Genomic DNA, 25879 nt, shown 5'->3' with positions numbered 1-25879 from the left:
CCTTTATATACCTGTGCACAGCAGCAGCCACCTTCAGTCTGCTGCTGGACAGCCAGCAGCAGCAGCAGCAGGAGAGGTATGTAATCAGGAGCCCTCCTGCTAAGGGTAGACAGCTGCTCGTTCCACCCCACCCCCCGCCTTAATTGGTTCTCCTCCCTTCCAACGGTGTTGAGGCGGGTGGGAACAGCAGGGGGTGAAGGTGCTGTGTTTAAAGAGGTGGAGTTATGCAGATCTAAAACGCGTGGATTGCAGCAGCAGCAAGCCGAAAAGTGCAGGCATGTAAGGGATCTAGAGGTTGACAACATGTCTTCTTAACGGGAGTCCAGGAGCTCATCTCCACAAATGGACTTTTCAGGATCCTTGGGTGGCTCCGTAGTTTGAAACCAATTCTGGTTATCGCTTCTCGGCCTTTTGGCTAAGATCAAGTGTAGTATCTGTTCTTATCAGTTTAATATCTGATACGTCCCCTATCTGGGGACCATATATTAAATGGATTTTTAGAACAGGGAGATGGAAAAAGAGCTTGCTCTGTCCACTCCACGCATTGACCTGGTATTGCAGTATCTCCAGGACCGGTGCACCCCTTCTTTAATGCAGTTTCTAAAATCAGAAAGAATTGAATTCAATGTTTTTTGTTCATTTTGCTTGTTTGTCGGATTTTGGGATGGACTCTTTGGCTTTGCTTTTCTTCTCCTCATTGGATTTTTCATGTTCAAAGTTGCAGAAGCCAGATTACAAGCTCATTTTGGTTCAACTTCAGCAACTGTGCATTGCATTGCCATGTAATGTGATGCAATGCTATCTTTCTAGCTCTCCCTTTTTACTTCCTTTTGGATAAACAGACATATTAGGCAAGCATTTTGGAGCTTTCACCTAAATAACTACAGGTGGTGAGATAAGCTGCACAATATAATTGACCTTTCAGTATATTGTTGCACACACACCATCTATTTAGCAAATGCCCTTGTTATCAACAGCAGCCTTTTAAACTCACCTGAGCTAACAGGTATGTGCGCTGGTTACTCTGCTGCGCTTAAAATTTCTTTTTTGGTTTGCTACAATGCCTTTTCTGAAACGTTGTCTCCTTCTGCTGGAACACTGACTTCTTTCATTTAATGCCTGCAGACTATAAAAGAGAACCCAACCCAAAAAGTTTGGTTGATTAGTCTGTGGCATTCTGTTAAACTGTTGCTTATGGCGGTCTCTGTGAGCTTCTCAGCGACATTCAGCCAGCCAGGTATCCTGCCTGCAGTAGATGGAATGTGGCAATGGAACGCTGGCTGCGCTTGTCAAAATAGGCTCTGAGCCTTTATATACCTGTGCACAGCAGCAGCCACCTTCAGTCTGCTGCTGGACAGCCAGCAGCAGCAGCAGCAGGAGAGGTATGTAATCAGGAGCCCTCCTGCTAAGGGTAGACAGCTGCTCGTTCCACCCCACCCCCCGCCTTAATTGGTTCTCCTCCCTTCCAACGGTGTTGAGGCGGGTGGGAACAGCAGGGGGTGAAGGTGCTGTGTTTAAAGAGGTGGAGTTATGCAGATCTAAAACGCGTGGATTGCAGCAGCAGCAAGCCGAAAAGTGCAGGCATGTAAGGGATCTAGAGGTTGACAACATGTCTTCTTAACGGGAGTCCAGGAGCTCATCTCCACAAATGGACTTTTCAGGATCCTTGGGTGGCTCCGTAGTTTGAAACCAATTCTGGTTATCGCTTCTCGGCCTTTTGGCTAAGATCAAGTGTAGTATCTGTTCTTATCAGTTTAATATCTGATACGTCCCCTATCTGGGGACCATATATTAAATGGATTTTTAGAACAGGGAGATGGAAAAAGAGCTTGCTCTGTCCACTCCACGCATTGACCTGGTATTGCAGTATCTCCAGGACCGGTGCACCCCTTCTTTAATGCAGTTTCTAAAATCAGAAAGAATTGAATTCAATGTTTTTTGTTCATTTTGCTTGTTTGTCGGATTTTGGGATGGACTCTTTGGCTTTGCTTTTCTTCTCCTCATTGGATTTTTCATGTTCAAAGTTGCAGAAGCCAGATTACAAGCTCATTTTGGTTCAACTTCAGCAACTGTGCATTGCATTGCCATGTAATGTGATGCAATGCTATCTTTCTAGCTCTCCCTTTTTACTTCCTTTTGGATAAACAGACATATTAGGCAAGCATTTTGGAGCTTTCACCTAAATAACTACAGGTGGTGAGATAAGCTGCACAATATAATTGACCTTTCAGTATATTGTTGCACACACACCATCTATTTAGCAAATGCCCTTGTTATCAACAGCAGCCTTTTAAACTCACCTGAGCTAACAGGTATGTGCGCTGGTTACTCTGCTGCGCTTAAAATTTCTTTTTTGGTTTGCTACAATGCCTTTTCTGAAACGTTGTCTCCTTCTGCTGGAACACTGACTTCTTTCATTTAATGCCTGCAGACTATAAAAGAGAACCCAACCCAAAAAGTTTGGTTGATTAGTCTGTGGCATTCTGTTAAACTGTTGCTTATGGCGGTCTCTGTGAGCTTCTCAGCGACATTCAGCCAGCCAGGTATCCTGCCTGCAGTAGATGGAATGTGGCAATGGAACGCTGGCTGCGCTTGTCAAAATAGGCTCTGAGCCTTTATATACCTGTGCACAGCAGCAGCCACCTTCAGTCTGCTGCTGGACAGCCAGCAGCAGCAGCAGCAGGAGAGGTATGTAATCAGGAGCCCTCCTGCTAAGGGTAGACAGCTGCTCGTTCCACCCCACCCCCCGCCTTAATTGGTTCTCCTCCCTTCCAACGGTGTTGAGGCGGGTGGGAACAGCAGGGGGTGAAGGTGCTGTGTTTAAAGAGGTGGAGTTATGCAGATCTAAAACGCGTGGATTGCAGCAGCAGCAAGCCGAAAAGTGCAGGCATGTAAGGGATCTAGAGGTTGACAACATGTCTTCTTAACGGGAGTCCAGGAGCTCATCTCCACAAATGGACTTTTCAGGATCCTTGGGTGGCTCCGTAGTTTGAAACCAATTCTGGTTATCGCTTCTCGGCCTTTTGGCTAAGATCAAGTGTAGTATCTGTTCTTATCAGTTTAATATCTGATATGTCCCCTATCTGGGGACCATATATTAAATGGATTTTTAGAACAGGGAGATGGAAAAAGAGCTTGCTCTGTCCACTCCACGCATTGACCTGGTATTGCAGTATCTCCAGGACCGGTGCACCCCTTCTTTAATGCAGTTTCTAAAATCAGAAAGAATTGAATTCAATGTTTTTTGTTCATTTTGCTTGTTTGTCGGATTTTGGGATGGACTCTTTGGCTTTGCTTTTCTTCTCCTCATTGGATTTTTCATGTTCAAAGTTGCAGAAGCCAGATTACAAGCTCATTTTGGTTCAACTTCAGCAACTGTGCATTGCATTGCCATGTAATGTGATGCAATGCTATCTTTCTAGCTCTCCCTTTTTACTTCCTTTTGGATAAACAGACATATTAGGCAAGCATTTTGGAGCTCTCACCTAAATAACTACAGGTGGTGAGATAAGCTGCACAATATAATTGACCTTTCAGTATATTGTTGCACACACACCATCTATTTAGCAAATGCCCTTGTTATCAACAGCAGCCTTTTAAACTCACCTGAGCTAACAGGTATGTGCGCTGGTTACTCTGCTGCGCTTAAAATTTCTTTTTTGGTTTGCTACAATGCCTTTTCTGAAACGTTGTCTCCTTCTGCTGGAACACTGACTTCTTTCATTTAATGCCTGCAGACTATAAAAGAGAACCCAACCCAAAAAGTTTGGTTGATTAGTCTGTGGCATTCTGTTAAACTGTTGCTTATGGCGGTCTCTGTGAGCTTCTCAGCGACATTCAGCCAGCCAGGTATCCTGCCTGCAGTAGATGGAATGTGGCAATGGAACGCTGGCTGCGCGTGTCATAATAGGCTCTGAGCCTTTATATACCTGTGCACAGCAGCAGCCACCTTCAGTCTGCTGCTGGACAGCCAGCAGCAGCAGCAGCAGGAGAGGTATGTAATCAGGAGCCCTCCTGCTAAGGGTAGACAGCTGCTCGTTCCACCCCACCCCCCGCCTTAATTGGTTCTCCTCCCTTCCAACGGTGTTGAGGCGGGTGGGAACAGCAGGGGGTGAAGGTGCTGTGTTTAAAGAGGTGGAGTTATGCAGATCTAAAACGCGTGGATTGCAGCAGCAGCAAGCCGAAAAGTGCAGGCATGTAAGGGATCTAGAGGTTGACAACATGTCTTCTTAACGGGAGTCCAGGAGCTCATCTCCACAAATGGACTTTTCAGGATCCTTGGGTGGCTCCGTAGTTTGAAACCAATTCTGGTTATCGCTTCTCGGCCTTTTGGCTAAGATCAAGTGTAGTATCTGTTCTTATCAGTTTAATATCTGATACGTCCCCTATCTGGGGACCATATATTAAATGGATTTTTAGAACAGGGAGATGGAAAAAGAGCTTGCTCTGTCCACTCCACGCATTGACCTGGTATTGCAGTATCTCCAGGACCGGTGCACCCCTTCTTTAATGCAGTTTCTAAAATCAGAAAGAATTGAATTCAATGTTTTTTGTTCATTTTGCTTGTTTGTCGGATTTTGGGATGGACTCTTTGGCTTTGCTTTTCTTCTCCTCATTGGATTTTTCATGTTCAAAGTTGCAGAAGCCAGATTACAAGCTCATTTTGGTTCAACTTCAGCAACTGTGCATTGCATTGCCATGTAATGTGATGCAATGCTATCTTTCTAGCTCTCCCTTTTTACTTCCTTTTGGATAAACATACATATTAGGCAAGCATTTTGGAGCTTTCACCTAAATAACTACAGGTGGTGAGATAAGCTGCACAATATAATTGACCTTTCAGTATATTGTTGCACACACACCATCTATTTAGCAAATGCCCTTGTTATCAACAGCAGCCTTTTAAACTCACCTGAGCTAACAGGTATGTGCGCTGGTTACTCTGCTGCGCTTAAAATTTCTTTTTTGGTTTGCTACAATGCCTTTTCTGAAACGTTGTCTCCTTCTGCTGGAACACTGACTTCTTTCATTTAATGCCTGCAGACTATAAAAGAGAACCCAACCCAAAAAGTTTGGTTGATTAGTCTGTGGCATTCTGTTAAACTGTTGCTTATGGCGGTCTCTGTGAGCTTCTCAGCGACATTCAGCCAGCCAGGTATCCTGCCTGCAGTAGATGGAATGTGGCAATGGAACGCTGGCTGCGCGTGTCATAATAGGCTCTGAGCCTTTATATACCTGTGCACAGCAGCAGCCACCTTCAGTCTGCTGCTGGACAGCCAGCAGCAGCAGGAGAGGTATGTAATCAGGAGCCCTCCTGCTAAGGGTAGACAGCTGCTCGTTCCACCCCACCCCCCGCCTTAATTGGTTCTCCTCACTTCCAACGGTGTTGAGGCGGGTGGGAACAGCAGGGGGTGAAGGTGCTGTGTTTAAAGAGGTGGAGTTATGCAGATCTAAAACGCGTGGATTGCAGCAGCAGCAAGCCGAAAAGTGCAGGCATGTAAGGGATCTAGAGGTTGACAACATGTCTTCTTAACGGGAGTCCAGGAGCTCATCTCCACAAATGGACTTTTCAGGATCCTTGGGTGGCTCCGTAGTTTGAAACCAATTCTGGTTATCGCTTCTCGGCCTTTTGGCTAAGATCAAGTGTAGTATCTGTTCTTATCAGTTTAATATCTGATACGTCCCCTATCTGGGGACCATATATTAAATGGATTTTTAGAACAGGGAGTTGGAAAAAGAGCTTGCTCTGTCCACTCCACGCATTGACCTGGTATTGCAGTATCTCCAGGACCGGTGCACCCCTTCTTTAATGCAGTTTCTAAAATCAGAAAGAATTGAATTCAATGTTTTTTGTTCATTTTGCTTGTTTGTCGGATTTTGGGATGGACTCTTTGGCTTTGCTTTTCTTCTCCTCATTGGATTTTTCATGTTCAAAGTTGCAGAAGCCAGATTACAAGCTCATTTTGGTTCAACTTCAGCAACTGTGCATTGCATTGCCATGTAATGTGATGCAATGCTATCTTTCTAGCTCTCCCTTTTTACTTCCTTTTGGATAAACAGACATATTAGGCAAGCATTTTGGAGCTTTCACCTAAATAACTACAGGTGGTGAGATAAGCTGCACAATATAATTAACCTTTCAGTATATTGTTGCACACACACCATCTATTTAGCAAATGCCCTTGTTATCAACATCAGCCTTTTAAACTAACCTGAGCTAACAGTTATGTGCGCTGGTTACTCTGCTGCGCTTAAAATTTCTTTTTTGGTTTGCTACAATGCCTTTTCTGAAACGTTGTCTCCTTCTGCTGGAACACTGACTTCTTTCATTTAATGCCTGCAGACTATAAAAGAGAACCCAACCCAAAAAGTTTGGTTGATTAGTCTGTGGCATTCTGTTAAACTGTTGCTTATGGCGGTCTCTGTGAGCTTCTCAGCGACATTCAGCCAGCCAGGTATCCTGCCTGCAGTAGATGGAATGTGGCAATGGAACGCTGGCTGCGCGTGTCATAATAGGCTCTGAGCCTTTATATACCTGTGCACAGCAGCAGCCACCTTCAGTCTGCTGCTGGACAGCCAGCAGCAGCAGCAGCAGGAGAGGTATGTAATCAGGAGCCCTCCTGCTAAGGGTAGACAGCTGCTCGTTCCACCCCACCCCCCGCCTTAATTGGTTCTCCTCCCTTCCAACGGTGTTGAGGCGGGTGGGAACAGCAGGGGGTGAAGGTGCTGTGTTTAAAGAGGTGGAGTTATGCAGATCTAAAACGCGTGGATTGCAGCAGCAGCAAGCCGAAAAGTGCAGGCATGTAAGGGATCTAGAGGTTGACAACATGTCTTCTTAACGGGAGTCCAGGAGCTCATCTCCACAAATGGACTTTTCAGGATCCTTGGGTGGCTCCGTAGTTTGAAACCAATTCTGGTTATCGCTTCTCGGCCTTTTGGCTAAGATCAAGTGTAGTATCTGTTCTTATCAGTTTAATATCTGATACGTCCCCTATCTGGGGACCATATATTAAATGGATTTTTAGAACAGGGAGATGGAAAAAGAGCTTGCTCTGTCCACTTCACGCATTGACCTGGTATTGCAGTATCTCCAGGACCGGTGCACCCCTTCTTTAATGCAGTTTCTAAAATCAGAAAGAATTGATTTCAATGTTTTTTGTTCATTTTGCTTGTTTGTCGGATTTTGGGATGGACTCTTTGGCTTTGCTTTTCTTCTCCTCATTGGATTTTTCATGTTCAAAGTTGCAGAAGCCAGATTACAAGCTCATTTTGGTTCAACTTCAGCAACTGTGCATTGCATTGCCATGTAATGTGATGCAATGCTATCTTTCTAGCTCTCCCTTTTTACTTCCTTTTGGATAAACAGACATATTAGGCAAGCATTTTGGAGCTTTCACCTAAATAACTACAGGTGGTGAGATAAGCTGCACAATATAATTGACCTTTCAGTATATTGTTGCACACACACCATCTATTTAGCAAATGCCCTTGTTATCAACAGCAGCCTTTTAAACTCACCTGAGCTAACAGGTATGTGCGCTGGTTACTCTGCTGCGCTTAAAATTTCTTTTTTGGTTTGCTACAATGCCTTTTCTGAAACGTTGTCTCCTTCTGCTGGAACACTGACTTCTTTCATTTAATGCCTGCAGACTATAAAAGAGAACCCAACCCAAAAAGTTTGGTTGATTAGTCTGTGGCATTCTGTTAAACTGTTGCTTATGGCGGTCTCTGTGAGCTTCTCAGCGACATTCAGCCAGCCAGGTATCCTGCCTGCAGTAGATGGAATGTGGCAATGGAACGCTGGCTGCGCGTGTCATAATAGGCTCTGAGCCTTTATATACCTGTGCACAGCAGCAGCCACCTTCAGTCTGCTGCTGGACAGCCAGCAGCAGCAGCAGCAGGAGAGGTATGTAATCAGGAGCCCTCCTGCTAAGGGTAGACAGCTGCTCGTTCCACCCCACCCCCCGCCTTAATTGGTTCTCCTCCCTTCCAACGGTGTTGAGGCGGGTGGGAACAGCAGGGGGTGAAGGTGCTGTGTTTAAAGAGGTGGAGTTATGCAGATCTAAAACGCGTGGATTGCAGCAGCAGCAAGCCGAAAAGTGCAGGCATGTAAGGGATCTAGAGGTTGACAACATGTCTTCTTAACGGGAGTCCAGGAGCTCATCTCCACAAATGGACTTTTCAGGATCCTTGGGTGGCTCCGTAGTTTGAAACCAATTCTGGTTATCGCTTCTCGGCCTTTTGGCTAAGATCAAGTGTAGTATCTGTTCTTATCAGTTTAATATCTGATACGTCCCCTATCTGGGGACCATATATTAAATGAATTTTTAGAACAGGGAGATGGAAAAAGAGCTTGCTCTGTCCACTCCACGCATTGACCTGGTATTGCAGTATCTCCAGGACCGGTGCACCCCTTCTTTAATGCAGTTTCTAAAATCAGAAAGAATTGAATTCAATGTTTTTTGTTCATTTTGCTTGTTTGTCGGATTTTGGGATGGACTCTTTGGCTTTGCTTTTCTTCTCCTCATTGGATTTTTCATGTTCAAAGTTGCAGAAGCCAGATTACAAGCTCATTTTGGTTCAACTTCAGCAACTGTGCATTGCATTGCCATGTAATGTGATGCAATGCTATCTTTCTAGCTCTCCCTTTTTACTTCCTTTTGGATAAACAGACATATTAGGCAAGCATTTTGGAGCTTTCACCTAAATAACTACAGGTGGTGAGATAAGCTGCACAATATAATTGACCTTTCAGTATATTGTTGCACACACACCATCTATTTAGCAAATGCCCTTGTTATCAACAGCAGCCTTTTAAACTCACCTGAGCTAACAGGTATGTGCGCTGGTTACTCTGCTGCGCTTAAAATTTCTTTTTTGGTTTGCTACAATGCCTTTTCTGAAACGTTGTCTCCTTCTGCTGGAACACTGACTTCTTTCATTTAATGCCTGCAGACTATAAAAGAGAACCCAACCCAAAAAGTTTGGTTGATTAGTCTGTGGCATTCTGTTAAACTGTTGCTTATGGCGGTCTCTGTGAGCTTCTCAGCGACATTCAGCCAGCCAGGTATCCTGCCTGCAGTAGATGGAATGTGGCAATGGAACGCTGGCTGCGCGTGTCATAATAGGCTCTGAGCCTTTATATACCTGTGCACAGTAGCAGCCACCTTCAGTCTGCTGCTGGACAGCCAGCAGCAGCAGCAGCAGGAGAGGTATGTAATCAGGAGCCCTCCTGCTAAGGGTAGACAGCTGCTCGTTCCACCCCACCCCCCGCCTTAATTGGTTCTCCTCCCTTCCAACGGTGTTGAGGCGGGTGGGAACAGCAGGGGGTGAAGGTGCTGTGTTTAAAGAGGTGGAGTTATGCAGATCTAAAACGCGTGGATTGCAGCAGCAGCAAGCCGAAAAGTGCAGGCATGTAAGGGATCTAGAGGTTGACAACATGTCTTCTTAACGGGAGTCCAGGAGCTCATCTCCACAAATGGACTTTTCAGGATCCTTGGGTGGCTCTGTAGTTTGAAACCAATTCTGGTTATCGCTTCTCGGCCTTTTGGCTAAGATCAAGTGTAGTATCTGTTCTTATCAGTTTAATATCTGATACGTCCCCTATCTGGGGACCATATATTAAATGGATTTTTAGAACAGGGAGATGGAAAAAGAGCTTGCTCTGTCCACTCCACGCATTGACCTGGTATTGCAGTATCTCCAGGACCGGTGCACCCCTTCTTTAATGCAGTTTCTAAAATCAGAAAGAATTGAATTCAATGTTTTTTGTTCATTTTGCTTGTTTGTCGGATTTTGGGATGGACTCTTTGGCTTTGCTTTTCTTCTCCTCATTGGATTTTTCATGTTCAAAGTTGCAGAAGCCAGATTACAAGCTCATTTTGGTTCAACTTCAGCAACTGTGCATTGCATTGCCATGTAATGTGATGCAATGCTATCTTTCTAGCTCTCCCTTTTTACTTCCTTTTGGATAAACAGACATATTAGGCAAGCATTCTGGAGCTTTCACCTAAATAACTACAGGTGGTGAGATAAGCTGCACAATATAATTGACCTTTCAGTATATTGTTGCACACACACCATCTATTTAGCAAATGCCCTTGTTATCAACAGCAGCCTTTTAAACTAACCTGAGCTAACAGGTATGTGCGCTGGTTACTCTGCTGCGCTTAAAATTTCTTTTTTGGTTTGCTACAATGCCTTTTCTGAAACGTTGTCTCCTTCTGCTGGAACACTGACTTCTTTCATTTAATGCCTGCAGACTATAAAAGAGAACCCAACCCAAAAAGTTTGGTTGATTAGTCTGTGGCATTCTGTTAAACTGTTGCTTATGGCGGTCTCTGTGAGCTTCTCAGCGACATTCAGCCAGCCAGGTATCCTGCCTGCAGTAGATGGAATGTGGCAATGGAACGCTGGCTGCGCGTGTCATAATAGGCTCTGAGCCTTTATATACCTGTGCACAGTAGCAGCCACCTTCAGTCTGCTGCTGGACAGCCAGCAGCAGCAGCAGCAGGAGAGGTATGTAATCAGGAGCCCTCCTGCTAAGGGTAGACAGCTGCTCGTTCCACCCCACCCCCCGCCTTAATTGGTTCTCCTCCCTTCCAACGGTGTTGAGGCGGGTGGGAACAGCAGGGGGTGAAGGTGCTGTGTTTAAAGAGGTGGAGTTATGCAGATCTAAAATGCGTGGATTGCAGCAGCAGCAAGCCGAAAAGTGCAGGCATGTAAGGGATCTAGAGGTTGACAACATGTCTTCTTAACGGGAGTCCAGGAGCTCATCTCCACAAATGGACTTTTCAGGATCCTTGGGTGGCTCCGTAGTTTGAAACCAATTCTGGTTATCGCTTCTCGGCCTTTTGGCTAAGATCAAGTGTAGTATCTGTTCTTATCAGTTTAATATCTGATACGTCCCCTATCTGGGGACCATATATTAAATGGATTTTTAGAACAGGGAGATGGAAAAAGAGCTTGCTCTGTCCACTCCACGCATTGACCTGGTATTGCAGTATCTCCAGGACCGGTGCACCCCTTCTTTAATGCAGTTTCTAAAATCAGAAAGAATTGAATTCAATGTTTTTTGTTCATTTTGCTTGTTTGTCGGATTTTGGGATGGACTCTTTGGCTTTGCTTTTCTTCTCCTCATTGGATTTTTCATGTTCAAAGTTGCAGAAGCCAGATTACAAGCTCATTTTGGTTCAACTTCAGCAACTGTGCATTGCATTGCCATGTAATGTGATGCAATGCTATCTTTCTAGCTCTCCCTTTTTACTTCCTTTTGGATAAACAGACATATTAGGCAAGCATTTTGGAGCTTTCACCTAAATAACTACAGGTGGTGAGATAAGCTGCACAATATAATTGACCTTTCAGTATATTGTTGCACACACACCATCTATTTAGCAAATGCCCTTGTTATCAACAGCAGCCTTTTAAACTCACCTGAGCTAACAGGTATGTGCGCTGGTTACTCTGCTGCGCTTAAAATTTCTTTTTTGGTTTGCTACAATGCCTTTTCTGAAACGTTGTCTCCTTCTGCTGGAACACTGACTTCTTTCATTTAATGCCTGCAGACTATAAAAGAGAACCCAACCCAAAAAGTTTGGTTGATTAGTCTGTGGCATTCTGTTAAACTGTTGCTTATGGCGGTCTCTGTGAGCTTCTCAGCGACATTCAGCCAGCCAGGTATCCTGCCTGCAGTAGATGGAATGTGGCAATGGAACGCTGGCTGCGCGTGTCATAATAGGCTCTGAGCCTTTATATACCTGTGCACAGCAGCAGCCACCTTCAGTCTGCTGCTGGACAGCCAGCAGCAGCAGCAGCAGGAGAGGTATGTAATCAGGAGCCCTCCTGCTAAGGGTAGACAGCTGCTCGTTCCACCCCACCCCCCGCCTTAATTGGTTCTCCTCCCTTCCAACGGTGTTGAGGCGGGTGGGAACAGCAGGGGGTGAAGGTGCTGTGTTTAAAGAGGTGGAGTTATGCAGATCTAAAACGCGTGGATTGCAGCAGCAGCAAGCCGAAAAGTGCAGGCATGTAAGGGATCTAGAGGTTGACAACATGTCTTCTTAACGGGAGTCCAGGAGCTCATCTCCACAAATGGACTTTTCAGGATCCTTGGGTGGCTCCGTAGTTTGAAACCAATTCTGGTTATCGCTTCTCGGCCTTTTGGCTCAGATCTGTAATGGGTCTAGTCATTTGGCTGTCTGTGCGTTAACTCTTGGCCCTGTGGCATCGCCATTTTATGGCTTAAGCCACTTGCTGCTATAAGGAGTTGGCCAGTAGACACGACTAGCGATAATGGGACGCATTCGATACGCTGGGCCCGGTGAGGCTCGAGTGAAGTTTGGAATCCAGATTGATGTGGAAGAAGGCAAAGAAGGAATCTTTACCCTCAGCTTCGTGGTGAAGGAGATTTTGTTTGGACTCCTTGAAGTGAAGAAGGAAGAAATCTTGTGCCTCCAGCAATTCAAAAGCAAGTATAATCTTGTATTTACTTCTATGGCTGTTTGCAACAATTTCTATGATTGTTTGAAAAAGAATCTGGACAATCAATATTTGGATGGGCTGACTTTTGTCATCTTGTATTGCTCCAAAGAGGTACCTCTGACTGTTTTCATGTACAACCCACATGTGGACTTGGCTTTGATTTATGCCTTTCTAAATAGGCACTGCTATATTACCAAGGTGGCAGTAAAAGTCATGAATGAGGAGGAACTATGGACCGGTAAATATCGTTTCATGGTCAAGTTCCGGGAAAGTCCTGATGAACCAGGGGGTATACATTATCCTCCATCAAATTTTTCCATTGGGAGTGAGCGGGGTTACCTGTTCTTCCCCAATGCGCCCAGGTTTTGTCGTCATTGTAGGAGGTATGGCCATACTCAGGAAGCATGCGACATCAGACAGATTATTTGCAGGAAGTGCAATGAGGTGGGTCATTCTTCCAATAATTGCAAAAATGAAATAGTCTGAAACCTCTGTGGAGAGAAGGGGCATGCCTTCAGAGACTGTATATTCCATCCTGGTTCATATGCGGGGGCAGCGGGAAGGGGAAGGAGAAGAAATGAATCTCCTGCACCCACAGCTACAACTCCGACTGCTCCAACTCCGACTGCTCCGATATCTACTCTGGCTTTCCTGGATGAGGAGGAGGCTCGGGTTGCTTTTCCAGAACTGGTTCGTGTGAATGTAAGAGGAAATATGGAGCTGGCACCTGAGCCACCGGTGCAGAGGGCCGCGTCTGTGGCTTCAGATGTCAGTGAGTCTGAGACGATAACTGATGATCGTATAGGCATGGAAGTGGCCCCGGTGGAGGATCTGGAGGCTGAAATTCCAGACATGATGGTTACATTGCAGGGGGAAGAGGAGTCTGATCTGACCAGAACACCGCATGTGGCCTGGAGCGATGTCGTTTCTGACCTTGAGGAGGAGGGAGGTCAGGGGGACTTTGACCCCCAGCGGCGGGATTATAGTTCAGATGAAGATGGAGGCGCTTCAGTGAAGAAAAAGAAGAAAACTGAACCATCCTTTTCCCCTTTAAGTGATTGCAGTGTGAGTCCAGCCCGGGTGTACCCTACTGCATCCGATCCCCAAGATGTGTCTTTTTTGGGGGAAGGCACAAACTACGATATCTGCACGTCCAGCGTCCTACCCCCAGAAGGGTTAGGATGATGTACAGGTGGGCATGTTGTCGTGACCTGCCACATCAAATTAATAGATGGGTGCCCAAGTTGCTCTCAGCATCTTGTCGCTAAATGTTCGGCTGATTAAATCTGAGTCGAGAAAAGTGGCAATTTTGGACTACTTGAGCAACTTGGATGCGGACGTATACTGTGTCCAGGAGTGTGGGATCTCCGATCCCTTAAGTGAAAATGCATGGCCTTTAGGTCAAAGTGTGTGGTCTGGTTCTGTATGTAATAAAAATTGTGGGGTAGGTGTTTTGGTGAAGGGTTATAGTGTTAAGATAGAAAGTTACATGGTGGTGGAGGCGGGGAGGTGTGTAATATGTGAGTTAAATTGTAGGGGGTGGAGGGTTAGGGTGGTAAATATGTATGCACCAATAGATAAAGGGGAGAGGCTGGAAATTTTCGAGAAATTATGTTTTTTTTTATCTGGCAAAATGCCAATAATTTTTGTTGGAGATTTCAATTGTGTGACGGAGGGGGATAAGATGGATGTTACAGGTAAAAGACTCAAGAGTCTTGTGGCGGATTTTTCCTTACAGGATGCTGCGGAAGTTTTTTTAGGTAATCCACCTCCTGCGACCTATAAGGCCGACAGGGGAGGCATAGAGTCTAGAATAGACCGTATCTTCTTTTCTTCACAAAATGTTATTTGTAGGAATTTCCAGCAGGAAGATGTTCCCTTCTCTGACCATGTGTGTTTGAGGGCACGTCTAGAAGGTAAGATTTCCTTTGTATATGGTGGTGGCGTGTGGAAACTTAATGTGCGTTTGCTGGAAGATAATAGGATCATGTGTGATTTTAGGCGAATGTATGTTAGGTGGAGGGATAAAAAAAGTGATTTCAGGAATGTGCTTGAGTGGTGGGACTGGATGAAGAGTGAGATTGGTTTTTTCTTTAGAAAAAGGGGCAGGAGGAAAGCAGCAATGAATAGAGTAAAATTTAATGATTTAAGCTCTAGACTGGAGTGGCTGAGGAAGTTAAGGATGATTGGAGTGGATGTGGATGTTTTGATGTGTCAAGTGAAAGAAGAGATTAAGAAATATATTGAGGGTAAAGGGAAAGAAATTATTTACCGTTCTAAGATTGAACATTTGGAGAAAAATGAGAAATGCACAAGGTTTTTTTTCAAAAAAGTTTTTGGGAAGAAAGTAGATATGGATGAGGTGGTGAATGGTGATGGGGTGTGTGTGAGTGGGAAGGATGTGATGCAGGAGGTGGTGTTGTTTTATAAGGAGTTGTATGGGGAAAAATGGGTTGATGATAGGATGTTGACTGATGCTTTGGGGTGTTTAGAAGGTTGTTTGGGTGAGGATGAACGTGAAATATTGGATGATGTAATTGTGTTGGATGAAGTTAAAAAAGTGGTGATGTCTGCGAGTAAGAATAAAACACCTGGGAAGGATGGACTGCCCGTGGAGTTATATGTTAAGGAATGGGACACGATGGGAAATGACTTATTGGAGGTGTGCCAGTATATGTTCACGGAGAATATGTTGAGTGAATCTATGAGAGATGGGGTGGTGGTTTTGGTTCATAAGAAAGGTGATAAAAAGGATTTGGGGAATTGGAGGCCAATCACCCTTTTGAATGCAGACTATAAGGTGTTTAGTAAATTGTTGGCTAGCCGGATGCGGGAAGTGATTGGCGGTGTGGTGGATGAAGATCAAGTGTGTGCAGTGCCTGGGAGAAGTATGACTGAAAATTTGGTGTTGTTGCGTGATGTGATTGGGGATTGTATGAGTCGTAAGCAGAAATGTTTGTTGTTTTCGGTTGATTTTGAAAAAGCTTTTGACCGTGTGTCACATAGCTTTATGTTTAAGGTTTTGTCTAAGATGGGTTATTCCAGGAATTTTGTAAACTGTGTTAGGAGTTTGTATTGTAATGTTTCAAGTGAATTTTTGGTGAATGGGTGGTTGAGTGAGAAAGTGAGAATTAAATCAGGAGTGCGTCAGGGGTGCCCTATGTCCCCTTTTTTGTTTATTAGTGTGATTGAAGTGTTGATGTGTATGGTTAGGAAGGATAAGGTTATGAGAGGTGTGATGATTCCTGGGAGTAATGGAAAGGATGTGAGAATTCTAGGTTACATGGATGATGTAGTGATTGTGAGTGGGAATATGGCTGCGATGAGTAGGGCAAGGTTGATATTAAGTTTGTTTTGTAGTGTCTCAGCTTTTAAGGTCAATTGGACTAAGAGTTCCTTTAAATGTTTTGGTGAGAGGAATGTATGGATGAATGGTGTGAGGTGTGAGGATGGTGCAATAAAGGTGCTTGGGATTAAGTTTAATGATGATTTGAAAGGAAATGAGAGTTGGGAAGATTGTGGGGTGAGAGTGGTGCGCAAGTTGAATTTTTGGCGAATGAGAGAATTAACTCTGACTGGGAAAGTTCTGATTATTAAGGCGGTTATTTTGCCTATTTTGTTGTTTGTTGCGAATGTATATCCTGCTGCTTTTAAGAAAATTAGGAAAACTGAGAAATTCATCTTTAATTTTCTTTGGGGAAGTCGCATGGAGAAATTGAAACGGGAATATGTCTATAAGTTATGTGTAAATGGTGGTTTGGATTTTCCAAATATTGATTTCTTTTTAGGGATTAGTTACGTGAAAATGGTGGTGGTGGTTCTAGGGAAAAGTAATAAGTGTGCTTATATGATGAAGTATTCGGCTGGATGGATGCTTTATGGCTTAAAGTGGGTCAAAAGGGATGCTAGAGTGCCTGTTGCTTTTAAGTGTCCTGTATGGTATGGTTGTGTTGAGAAATTTGTAAGGAAGTATGATTTGTTGTCCGTTAACATGAGTGATTTTAGGCAAAAGAAGAAAGTCATTAGGATGGTGCGTGAGCGTGAGGTGGTATGTAATATCAATGGGTTGAGAGGGGAGGAAGTAACCGAGATGTGGAGAAAATTAAGTATAGATGGTGTGACTAACAGACAGAGAGATATCGCTTGGATGATATTGCATGACATTTTGCCTGTTAGAGATGTGCAAAAGAAGAGGGATTTAGTTAAATCTGAGGTATGCCCGAGGGATGGATGTGGTTTGAGAGAGCATGTTAGACATATGGTATGGGATTGTGATTTTGCATATGATGTATGGAAGGGTATAGGGGGACTTTGCAAGGAATTGGTGGGTGTAAAGTATGTTAATTGGAAACTTGCTATGTTTGGGATGGGTGCATGTAGTAGAATTAAGGATTGGATTTTATGGTTGTTGGTGGTGTGTGTAATTGAAAGTTTGTGGGATGCGAGGAATTTGTTAGTTTTTAAAAGGAAGAAAATGTCATTTAATGAATGTTTGAGATTGATTCTGTCACGTATGTATGTAATATACCTCTGGGATCAGGAACGTGGAAGTATTATAGATGCTGAAGGGATCTGGAAGTTTAAAAAGTGGAGGTTTTTGGTAAAGTTTAATTAGTAGTGTATAATGTACCTGATGATAAGGTTTGGTTTTATTTTTGATTATATACCAAGTGTGATGAAAGGCTAAGTGTCAATGAAAGGCTTTTGTAAGTCAATTTGATTGAGCTTATGCTCCGGCCTATCTGATTTGGTTAAAAAGAAAAAAAAAAAAAAATCTGTTCTTATCAGTTTAATATCTGATACGTCCCCTATCTGGGGACCATATATTAAATGGATTTTTAGAACAGGGAGATGGAAAAAGAGCTTGCTCTGTCCACTCCACGCATTGACCTGGTATTGCAGTATCTCCAGGACCGGTGCACCCCTTCTTTAATGCAGTTTCTAAAATCAGAAAGAATTGAATTCAATGTTTTTTGTTCATTTTGCTTGTTTGTCGGATTTTGGGATGGACTCTTTGGCTTTGCTTTTCTTCTCCTCATTGGATTTTTCATGTTCAAAGTTGCAGAAGCCAGATTACAAGCTCATTTTGGTTCAACTTCAGCAACTGTGCATTGCATTGCCATGTAATGTGATGCAATGCTATCTTTCTAGCTCTCCCTTTTTACTTCCTTTCGGATAAACAGACATATTAGGCAAGCATTTTGGAGCTTTCACCTAAATAACTACAGGTGGTGAGATAAGCTGCATAATATAATTGACCTTTCAGTATATTGTTGCACACACACCATCTATTTAGCAAATGCCCTTGTTATCAACAGCAGCCTTTTAAACTCACCTGAGCTAACAGGTATGTGCGCTGGTTACTCTGCTGCGCTTAAAATTTCTTTTTTGGTTTGCTACAATGCCTTTTCTGAAACGTTGTCTCCTTCTGCTGGAACACTGACTTCTTTCATTTAATGCCTGCAGACTATAAAAGAGAACCCAACCCAAAAAGTTTGGTTGATTAGTCTGTGGCATTCTGTTAAACTGTTGCTTATGGCGGTCTCTGTGAGCTTCTCAGCGACATTCAGCCAGCCAGGTATCCTGCCTGCAGTAGATGGAATGTGGCAATGGAACGCTGGCTGCGCGTGTCATAATAGGCTCTGAGCCTTTATATACCTGTGCACAGCAGCAGCCACCTTCAGTCTGCTGCTGGACAGCCAGCAGCAGCAGCAGCAGGAGAGGTATGTAATCAGGAGCCCTCCTGCTAAGGGTAGACAGCTGCTCGTTCCACCCCACCCCCCGCCTTAATTGGTTCTCCTCCCTTCCAACGGTGTTGAGGCGGGTGGGAACAGCAGGGGGTGAAGGTGCTGTGTTTAAAGAGGTGGAGTTATGCAGATCTAAAACGCGTGGATTGCAGCAGCAGCAAGCCGAAAAGTGCAGGCATGTAAGGGATCTAGAGGTTGACAACATGTCTTCTTAACGGGAGTCCAGGAGCTCATCTCCACAAATGGACTTTTCAGGATCCTTGGGTGGCTCCGTAGTTTGAAACCAATTCTGGTTATCGCTTCTCGGCCTTTTGGCTAAGATCAAGTGTAGTATCTGTTCTTATCAGTTTAATATCTGATACGTCCCCTATCTGGGGACCATATATTAAATGGATTTTTAGAACAGGGAGATGGAAAAAGAGCTTGCTCTGTCCACTCCACGCATTGACCTGGTATTGCATTATCTCCAGGACCGGTGCACCCCTTCTTTAATGCAGTTTCTAAAATCAGAAAGAATTGAATTCAATGTTTTTTGTTCATTTTGCTTGTTTGTCGGATTTTGGGATGGACTCTTTGGCTTTGCTTTTCTTCTCCTCATTGGATTTTTCATGTTCAAAGTTGCAGAAGCCAGATTACAAGCTCATTTTGGTTCAACTTCAGCAACTGTGCATTGCATTGCCATGTAATGTGATGCAATGCTATCTTTCTAGCTCTCCCTTTTTACTTCCTTTTGGATAAACAGACATATTAGGCAAGCATTTTGGAGCTTTCACCTAAATAACTACAGGTGGTGAGATAAGCTGCACAATATAATTGACCTTTCAGTATATTGTTGCACACACACCATCTATTTAGCAAATGCCCTTGTTATCAACAGCAGCCTTTTAAACTCACCTGAGCTAACAGGTATGTGCGCTGGTTACTCTGCTGCGCTTAAAATTTCTTTTTTGGTTTGCTACAATGCCTTTTCTGAAACGTTGTCTCCTTCTGCTGGAACACTGACTTCTTTCATTTAATGCCTGCAGACTATAAAAGAGAACCCAACCCAAAAAGTTTGGTTGATTAGTCTGTGGCATTCTGTTAAACTGTTGCTTATGGCGGTCTCTGTGAGCTTCTCAGCGACATTCAGCCAGCCAGGTATCCTGCCTGCAGTAGATGGAATGTGGCAATGGAACGCTGGCTGCGCGTGTCATAATAGGCTCTGAGCCTTTATATACCTGTGCACAGCAGCAGCCACCTTCAGTCTGCTGCTGGACAGCCAGCAGCAGCAGCAGCAGGAGAGGTATGTAATCAGGAGCCCTCCTGCTAAGGGTAGACAGCTGCTCGTTCCACCCCACCCCCCGCCTTAATTGGTTCTCCTCCCTTCCAACGGTGTTGAGGCGGGTGGGAACAGCAGGGGGTGAAGGTGCTGTGTTTAAAGAGGTGGAGTTATGCAGATCTAAAACGCGTGGATTGCAGCAGCAGCAAGCCGAAAAGTGCAGGCATGTAAGGGATCTAGAGGTTGACAACATGTCTTCTTAACGGGAGTCCAGGAGCTCATCTCCACAAATGGACTTTTCAGGATCCTTGGGTGGCTCCGTAGTTTGAAACCAATTCTGGTTATCGCTTCTCGGCCTTTTGGCTAAGATCAAGTGTAGTATCTGTTCTTATCAGTTTAATATCTGATACGTCCCCTATCTGGGGACCATATATTAAATGGATTTTTAGAACAGGGAGATGGAAAAAGAGCTTGCTCTGTCCACTCCACGCATTGACCTGGTATTGCATTATCTCCAGGACCGGTGCACCCCTTCTTTAATGCAGTTTCTAAAATCAGAAAGAATTGAATTCAATGTTTTTTGTTCATTTTGCTTGTTTGTCGGATTTTGGGATGGACTCTTTGGCTTTGCTTTTCTTCTCCTCATTGGATTTTTCATGTTCAAAGTTGCAGAAGCCAGATTACAAGCTCATTTTGGTTCAACTTCAGCAACTGTGCATTGCATTGCCATGTAATGTGATGCAATGCTATCTTTCTAGCTCTCCCTTTTTACTTCCTTTTGGATAAACAGACATATTAGGCAAGCATTTTGGAGCTTTCACCTAAATAACTACAGGTGGTGAGATAAGCTGCACAATATAATTGACCTTTCAGTATATTGTTGCACACACACCATCTATTTAGCAAATGCCCTTGTTATCAACAGCAGCCTTTTAAACTCACCTGAGCTAACAGGTATGTGCGCTGGTTACTCTGCTGCGCTTAAAATTTCTTTTTTGGTTTGCTACAATGCCTTTTCTGAAACGTTGTCTCCTTCTGCTGGAACACTGACTTCTTTCATTTAATGCCTGCAGACTATAAAAGAGAACCCAACCCAAAAAGTTTGGTTGATTAGTCTGTGGCATTCTGTTAAACTGTTGCTTATGGCGGTCTCTGTGAGCTTCTCAGCGACATTCAGCCAGCCAGGTATCCTGCCTGCAGTAGATGGAATGTGGCAATGGAACGCTGGCTGCGCGTGTCATAATAGGCTCTGAGCCTTTATATACCTGTGCACAGCAGCAGCCACCTTCAGTCTGCTGCTGGACAGCCAGCAGCAGCAGCAGCAGGAGAGGTATGTAATCAGGAGCCCTCCTGCTAAGGGTAGACAGCTGCTCGTTCCACCCCACCCCCCGCCTTAATTGGTTCTCCTCCCTTCCAACGGTGTTGAGGCGGGTGGGAACAGCAGGGGGTGAAGGTGCTGTGTTTAAAGAGGTGGAGTTATGCAGATCTAAAACGCGTGGATTGCAGCAGCAGCAAGCCGAAAAGTGCAGGCATGTAAGGGATCTAGAGGTTGACAACATGTCTTCTTAACGGGAGTCCAGGAGCTCATCTCCACAAATGGACTTTTCAGAATCCTTGGGTGGCTCCGTAGTTTGAAACCAATTCTGGTTATCGCTTCTCGGCCTTTTGGCTAAGATCAAGTGTAGTATCTGTTCTTATCAGTTTAATATCTGATACGTCCCCTATCTGGGGACCATATATTAAATGGATTTTTAGAACAGGGAGATGGAAAAAGAGCTTGCTCTGTCCACTCCACGCATTGACCTGGTATTGCAGTATCTCCAGGACCGGTGCACCCCTTCTTTAATGCAGTTTCTAAAATCAGAAAGAATTGAATTCAATGTTTTTTGTTCATTTTGCTTGTTTGTCGGATTTTGGGATGGACTCTTTGGCTTTGCTTTTCTTCTCCTCATTGGATTTTTCATGTTCAAAGTTGCAGAAGCCAGATTACAAGCTCATTTTGGTTCAACTTCAGCAACTGTGCATTGCATTGCCATGTAATGTGATGCAATGCTATCTTTCTAGCTCTCCCTTTTTACTTCCTTTTGGATAAACAGACATATTAGGCAAGCATTTTGGAGCTTTCACCTAAGTAACTACAGGTGGTGAGATAAGCTGCACAATATAATTGACCTTTCAGTATATTGTTGCACACACACCATCTATTTAGCAAATGCCCTTGTTATCAACAGCAGCCTTTTAAACTCACCTGAGCTAACAGGTATGTGCGCTGGTTACTCTGCTGCGCTTAAAATTTCTTTTTTGGTTTGCTACAATGCCTTTTCTGAAACGTTGTCTCCTTCTGCTGGAACACTGACTTCTTTCATTTAATGCCTGCAGACTATAAAAGAGAACCCAACCCAAAAAGTTTGGTTGATTAGTCTGTGGCATTCTGTTAAACTGTTGCTTATGGCGGTCTCTGTGAGCTTCTCAGCGACATTCAGCCAGCCAGGTATCCTGCCTGCAGTAGATGGAATGTGGCAATGGAACGCTGGCTGCGCGTGTCATAATAGGCTCTGAGCCTTTATATACCTGTGCACAGCAGCAGCCACCTTCAGTCTGCTGCTGGACAGCCAGCAGCAGCAGGAGAGGTATGTAATCAGGAGCCCTCCTGCTAAGGGTAGACAGCTGCTCGTTCCACCCCACCCCCCGCCTTAATTGGTTCTCCTCCCTTCCAACGGTGTTGAGGCGGGTGGGAACAGCAGGGGGTGAAGGTGCTGTGTTTAAAGAGGTGGAGTTATGCAGATCTAAAACGCGTGGATTGCAGCAGCAGCAAGCCGAAAAGTGCAGGCATGTAAGGGATCTAGAGGTTGACAACATGTCTTCTTAACGGGAGTCCAGGAGCTCATCTCCACAAATGGACTTTTCAGGATCCTTGGGTGGCTCCGTAGTTTGAAACCAATTCTGGTTATCGCTTCTCGGCCTTTTGGCTAAGATCAAGTGTAGTATCTGTTCTTATCAGTTTAATATCTGATACGTCCCCTATCTGGGGACCATATATTAAATGGATTTTTAGAACAGGGAGATGGAAAAAGAGCTTGCTCTGTCCACTCCACGCATTGACCTGGTATTGCAGTATCTCCAGGACCGGTGCACCCCTTCTTTAATGCAGTTTCTAAAATCAGAAAGAATTGAATTCAATGTTTTTTGTTCATTTTGCTTGTTTGTCGGATTTTGGGATGGACTCTTTGGCTTTGCTTTTCTTCTCCTCATTGGATTTTTCATGTTCAAAGTTGCAGAAGCCAGATTACAAGCTCATTTTGGTTCAACTTCAGCAACTGTGCATTGCATTGCCATGTAATGTGATGCAATGCTATCTTTCTAGCTCTCCCTTTTTACTTCCTTTTGGATAAACAGACATATTAGGCAAGCATTTTGGAGCTTTCACCTAAATAACTACTGGTGGTGAGATAAGCTGCACAATATAATTGACCTTTCAGTATATTGTTGCACACACACCATCTATTTAGCAAATGCCCTTGTTATCAACAGCAGCCTTTTAAACTCACCTGAGCTAACAGGTATGTGCGCTGGTTACTCTGCTGCGCTTAAAATTTCTTTTTTGGTTTGCTACAATGCCTTTTCTGAAACGTTGTCTCCTTCTGCTGGAACACTGACTTCTTTCATTTAATGCCTGCAGACTATAAAAGAGAACCCAACCCAAAAAGTTTGGTTGATTAGTCTGTGGCATTCTGTTAAACTGTTGCTTATGGCGGTCTCTGTGAGCTTCTCAGCGACATTCAGCCAGCCAGGTATCCTGCCTGCAGTAGATGGAATGTGGCAATGGAACGCTGGCTGCGCGTGTCATAATAGGCTCTGAGCCTTTATATACCTGTGCACAGCAGCAGCCACCTTCAGTCTGCTGCTGGACAGCCAGCAGCAGCAGCAGCAGGAGAGGTATGTAATCAGGAGCCCTCCTGCTAAGGGTAGACAGCTGCTCGTTCCACCCCACCCCCCGCCTTAATTGGTTCTCCTCCCTTCCAACGGTGTTGAGGCGGGTGGGAACAGCAGGGGTGAAGGTGCTGTGTTTAAAGAGGTGGAGTTATGCAGATCTAAAACGCGTGGATTGCAGCAGCAGCAAGCCGAAAAGTGCAGGCATGTAAGGGATCTAGAGGTTGACAACATGTCTTCTTAACGGGAGTCCAGGAGCTCATCTCCACAAATGGACTTTTCAGGATCCTTGGGTGGCTCCGTAGTTTGAAACCAATTCTGGTTATCGCTTCTCGGCCTTTTGGCTAAGATCAAGTGTAGTATCTGTTCTTATCAGTTTAATATCTGATACGTCCCCTATCTGGGGACCATATATTAAATGGATTTTTAGAACAGGGAGATGGAAAAAGAGCTTGCTCTGTCCACTCCACGCATTGACCTGGTATTGCAGTATCTCCAGGACCGGTGCACCCCTTCTTTAATGCAGTTTCTAAAATCAGAAAGAATTGAATTCAATGTTTTTTGTTCATTTTGCTTGTTTGTCGGATTTTGGGATGGACTCTTTGGCTTTGCTTTTCTTCTCCTCATTGGATTTTTCATGTTCAAAGTTGCAGAAGCCAGATTACAAGCTCATTTTGGTTCAACTTCAGCAACTGTGCATTGCATTGCCATGTAATGTGATGCAATGCTATCTTTCTAGCTCTCCCTTTTTACTTCCTTTTGGATAAACAGACATATTAGGCAAGCATTTTGGAGCTTTCACCTAAATAACTACAGGTGGTGAGATAAGCTGCACAATATAATTGACCTTTCAGTATATTGTTGCACACACACCATCTATTTAGCAAATGCCCTTGTTATCAACAGCAGCCTTTTAAACTCACCTGAGCTAACAGGTATGTGCGCTGGTTACTCTGCTGCGCTTAAAATTTCTTTTTTGGTTTGCTACAATGCCTTTTCTGAAACGTTGTCTCCTTCTGCTGGAACACTGACTTCTTTCATTTAATGCCTGCAGACTATAAAAGAGAACCCAACCCAAAAAGTTTGGTTGATTAGTCTGTGGCATTCTGTTAAACTGTTGCTTATGGCGGTCTCTGTGAGCTTCTCAGCGACATTCAGCCAGCCAGGTATCCTGCCTGCAGTAGATGGAATGTGGTAATGGAACGCTGGCTGCGCGTGTCATAATAGGCTCTGAGCCTTTATATACCTGTGCACAGCAGCAGTCACCTTCAGTCTGCTGCTGGACAGCCAGCAGCAGCAGCAGCAGGAGAGGTATGTAATCAGGAGCCCTCCTGCTAAGGGTAGACAGCTGCTCGTTCCACCCCACCCCCCGCCTTAATTGGTTCTCCTCCCTTCCAACGGTGTTGAGGCGGGTGGGAACAGCAGGGGGTGAAGGTGCTGTGTTTAAAGAGGTGGAGTTATGCAGATCTAAAACGCGTGGATTGCAGCAGCAGCAAGCCGAAAAGTGCAGGCATGTAAGGGATCTAGAGGTTGACAACATGTCTTCTTAACGGGAGTCCAGGAGCTCATCTCCACAAATGGACGTTTCAGGATCCTTGGGTGGCTCCGTAGTTTGAAACCAATTCTGGTTATCGCTTCTCGGCCTTTTGGCTAAGATCAAGTGTAGTATCTGTTCTTATCAGTTTAATATCTGATACGTCCCCTATCTGGGGACCATATATTAAATGGATTTTTAGAACAGGGAGATGGAAAAAGAGCTTGCTCTGTCCACTCCACGCATTGACCTGGTATTGCAGTATCTCCAGGACCGGTGCACCCCTTCTTTAATGCAGTTTCTAAAATCAGAAAGAATTGAATTCAATGTTTTTTGTTCATTTTGCTTGTTTGTCGGATTTTGGGATGGACTCTTTGGCTTTGCTTTTCTTCTCCTCATTGGATTTTTCATGTTCAAAGTTGCAGAAGCCAGATTACAAGCTCATTTTGGTTCAACTTCAGCAACTGTGCATTGCATTGCCATGTAATGTGATGCAATGCTATCTTTCTAGCTCTCCCTTTTTACTTCCTTTTGGATAAACAGACATATTAGGCAAGCATTTTGGAGCTTTCACCTAAATAACTACAGGTGGTGAGATAAGCTGCACAATATAATTGACCTTTCAGTATATTGTTGCACACACACCATCTATTTAGCAAATGCCCTTGTTATCAACAGCAGCCTTTTAAACTCACCTGAGCTAACAGGTATGTGCGCTGGTTACTCTGCTGCGCTTAAAATTTCTTTTTTGGTTTGCTACAATGCCTTTTCTGAAACGTTGTCTCCTTCTGCTGGAACACTGACTTCTTTCATTTAATGCCTGCAGACTATAAAAGAGAACCCAACCCAAAAAGTTTGGTTGATTAGTCTGTGGCATTCTGTTAAACTGTTGCTTATGGCGGTCTCTGTGAGCTTCTCAGCGACATTCAG

At 44.3% G+C, this 25879-nt stretch overlaps 16 non-coding genes across 16 annotated transcripts; all 16 read left to right on the top strand.

Annotated features, from left to right (window-relative positions):
• The first annotated feature begins 395 nt into the window (after positions 1-395).
• On the top strand, positions 396-586 carry LOC141180202 (U2 spliceosomal RNA). Its single transcript, XR_012255971.1, has one exon. It is a non-coding gene; the product is annotated as a U2 spliceosomal RNA (small nuclear RNA).
• A 1115-nt stretch (positions 587-1701) lies between these two features.
• Positions 1702-1892, top strand: LOC141180201 (U2 spliceosomal RNA). Its single transcript, XR_012255970.1, has one exon. It is a non-coding gene; the product is annotated as a U2 spliceosomal RNA (small nuclear RNA).
• A 1115-nt stretch (positions 1893-3007) lies between these two features.
• LOC141180089 (U2 spliceosomal RNA) lies at positions 3008-3198 on the top strand. The gene has a single exon (XR_012255898.1). It is a non-coding gene; the product is annotated as a U2 spliceosomal RNA (small nuclear RNA).
• A 1115-nt stretch (positions 3199-4313) lies between these two features.
• LOC141180200 (U2 spliceosomal RNA) lies at positions 4314-4504 on the top strand. Its single transcript, XR_012255969.1, has one exon. It is a non-coding gene; the product is annotated as a U2 spliceosomal RNA (small nuclear RNA).
• Positions 4505-5613: 1109 nt separating this feature from the next.
• LOC141180027 (U2 spliceosomal RNA) lies at positions 5614-5804 on the top strand. Its single transcript, XR_012255892.1, has one exon. It is a non-coding gene; the product is annotated as a U2 spliceosomal RNA (small nuclear RNA).
• Positions 5805-6919: 1115 nt separating this feature from the next.
• LOC141179480 (U2 spliceosomal RNA) lies at positions 6920-7110 on the top strand. The gene has a single exon (XR_012255491.1). It is a non-coding gene; the product is annotated as a U2 spliceosomal RNA (small nuclear RNA).
• A 1115-nt stretch (positions 7111-8225) lies between these two features.
• Positions 8226-8416, top strand: LOC141179966 (U2 spliceosomal RNA). The gene has a single exon (XR_012255881.1). It is a non-coding gene; the product is annotated as a U2 spliceosomal RNA (small nuclear RNA).
• A 1115-nt stretch (positions 8417-9531) lies between these two features.
• LOC141180199 (U2 spliceosomal RNA) lies at positions 9532-9722 on the top strand. Its single transcript, XR_012255968.1, has one exon. It is a non-coding gene; the product is annotated as a U2 spliceosomal RNA (small nuclear RNA).
• A 1115-nt stretch (positions 9723-10837) lies between these two features.
• On the top strand, positions 10838-11028 carry LOC141180198 (U2 spliceosomal RNA). The gene has a single exon (XR_012255967.1). It is a non-coding gene; the product is annotated as a U2 spliceosomal RNA (small nuclear RNA).
• A 6192-nt stretch (positions 11029-17220) lies between these two features.
• LOC141179827 (U2 spliceosomal RNA) lies at positions 17221-17407 on the top strand. Its single transcript, XR_012255782.1, has one exon. It is a non-coding gene; the product is annotated as a U2 spliceosomal RNA (small nuclear RNA).
• Positions 17408-18522: 1115 nt separating this feature from the next.
• Positions 18523-18713, top strand: LOC141180182 (U2 spliceosomal RNA). Its single transcript, XR_012255953.1, has one exon. It is a non-coding gene; the product is annotated as a U2 spliceosomal RNA (small nuclear RNA).
• Positions 18714-19828: 1115 nt separating this feature from the next.
• LOC141180170 (U2 spliceosomal RNA) lies at positions 19829-20019 on the top strand. The gene has a single exon (XR_012255942.1). It is a non-coding gene; the product is annotated as a U2 spliceosomal RNA (small nuclear RNA).
• A 1115-nt stretch (positions 20020-21134) lies between these two features.
• Positions 21135-21325, top strand: LOC141180197 (U2 spliceosomal RNA). Its single transcript, XR_012255966.1, has one exon. It is a non-coding gene; the product is annotated as a U2 spliceosomal RNA (small nuclear RNA).
• A 1109-nt stretch (positions 21326-22434) lies between these two features.
• LOC141180195 (U2 spliceosomal RNA) lies at positions 22435-22625 on the top strand. The gene has a single exon (XR_012255965.1). It is a non-coding gene; the product is annotated as a U2 spliceosomal RNA (small nuclear RNA).
• Positions 22626-23739: 1114 nt separating this feature from the next.
• LOC141180193 (U2 spliceosomal RNA) lies at positions 23740-23930 on the top strand. The gene has a single exon (XR_012255963.1). It is a non-coding gene; the product is annotated as a U2 spliceosomal RNA (small nuclear RNA).
• A 1115-nt stretch (positions 23931-25045) lies between these two features.
• LOC141180192 (U2 spliceosomal RNA) lies at positions 25046-25236 on the top strand. Its single transcript, XR_012255962.1, has one exon. It is a non-coding gene; the product is annotated as a U2 spliceosomal RNA (small nuclear RNA).
• The last annotated feature ends 643 nt before the right edge of the window (positions 25237-25879 follow it).

Source organism: Phyllobates terribilis, unplaced genomic scaffold (genome assembly GCF_046119375.1).
Source record: "Phyllobates terribilis strain yellow unplaced genomic scaffold, ASM4611937v1 Scaffold_30__1_contigs__length_15301838, whole genome shotgun sequence".
Taxonomy (NCBI): Eukaryota; Metazoa; Chordata; class Amphibia; order Anura; family Dendrobatidae; genus Phyllobates; species Phyllobates terribilis.
The sequence above is the reverse complement of the archived record's forward strand: the minus strand, read 5'-3'. Positions and strand labels throughout refer to the sequence as shown.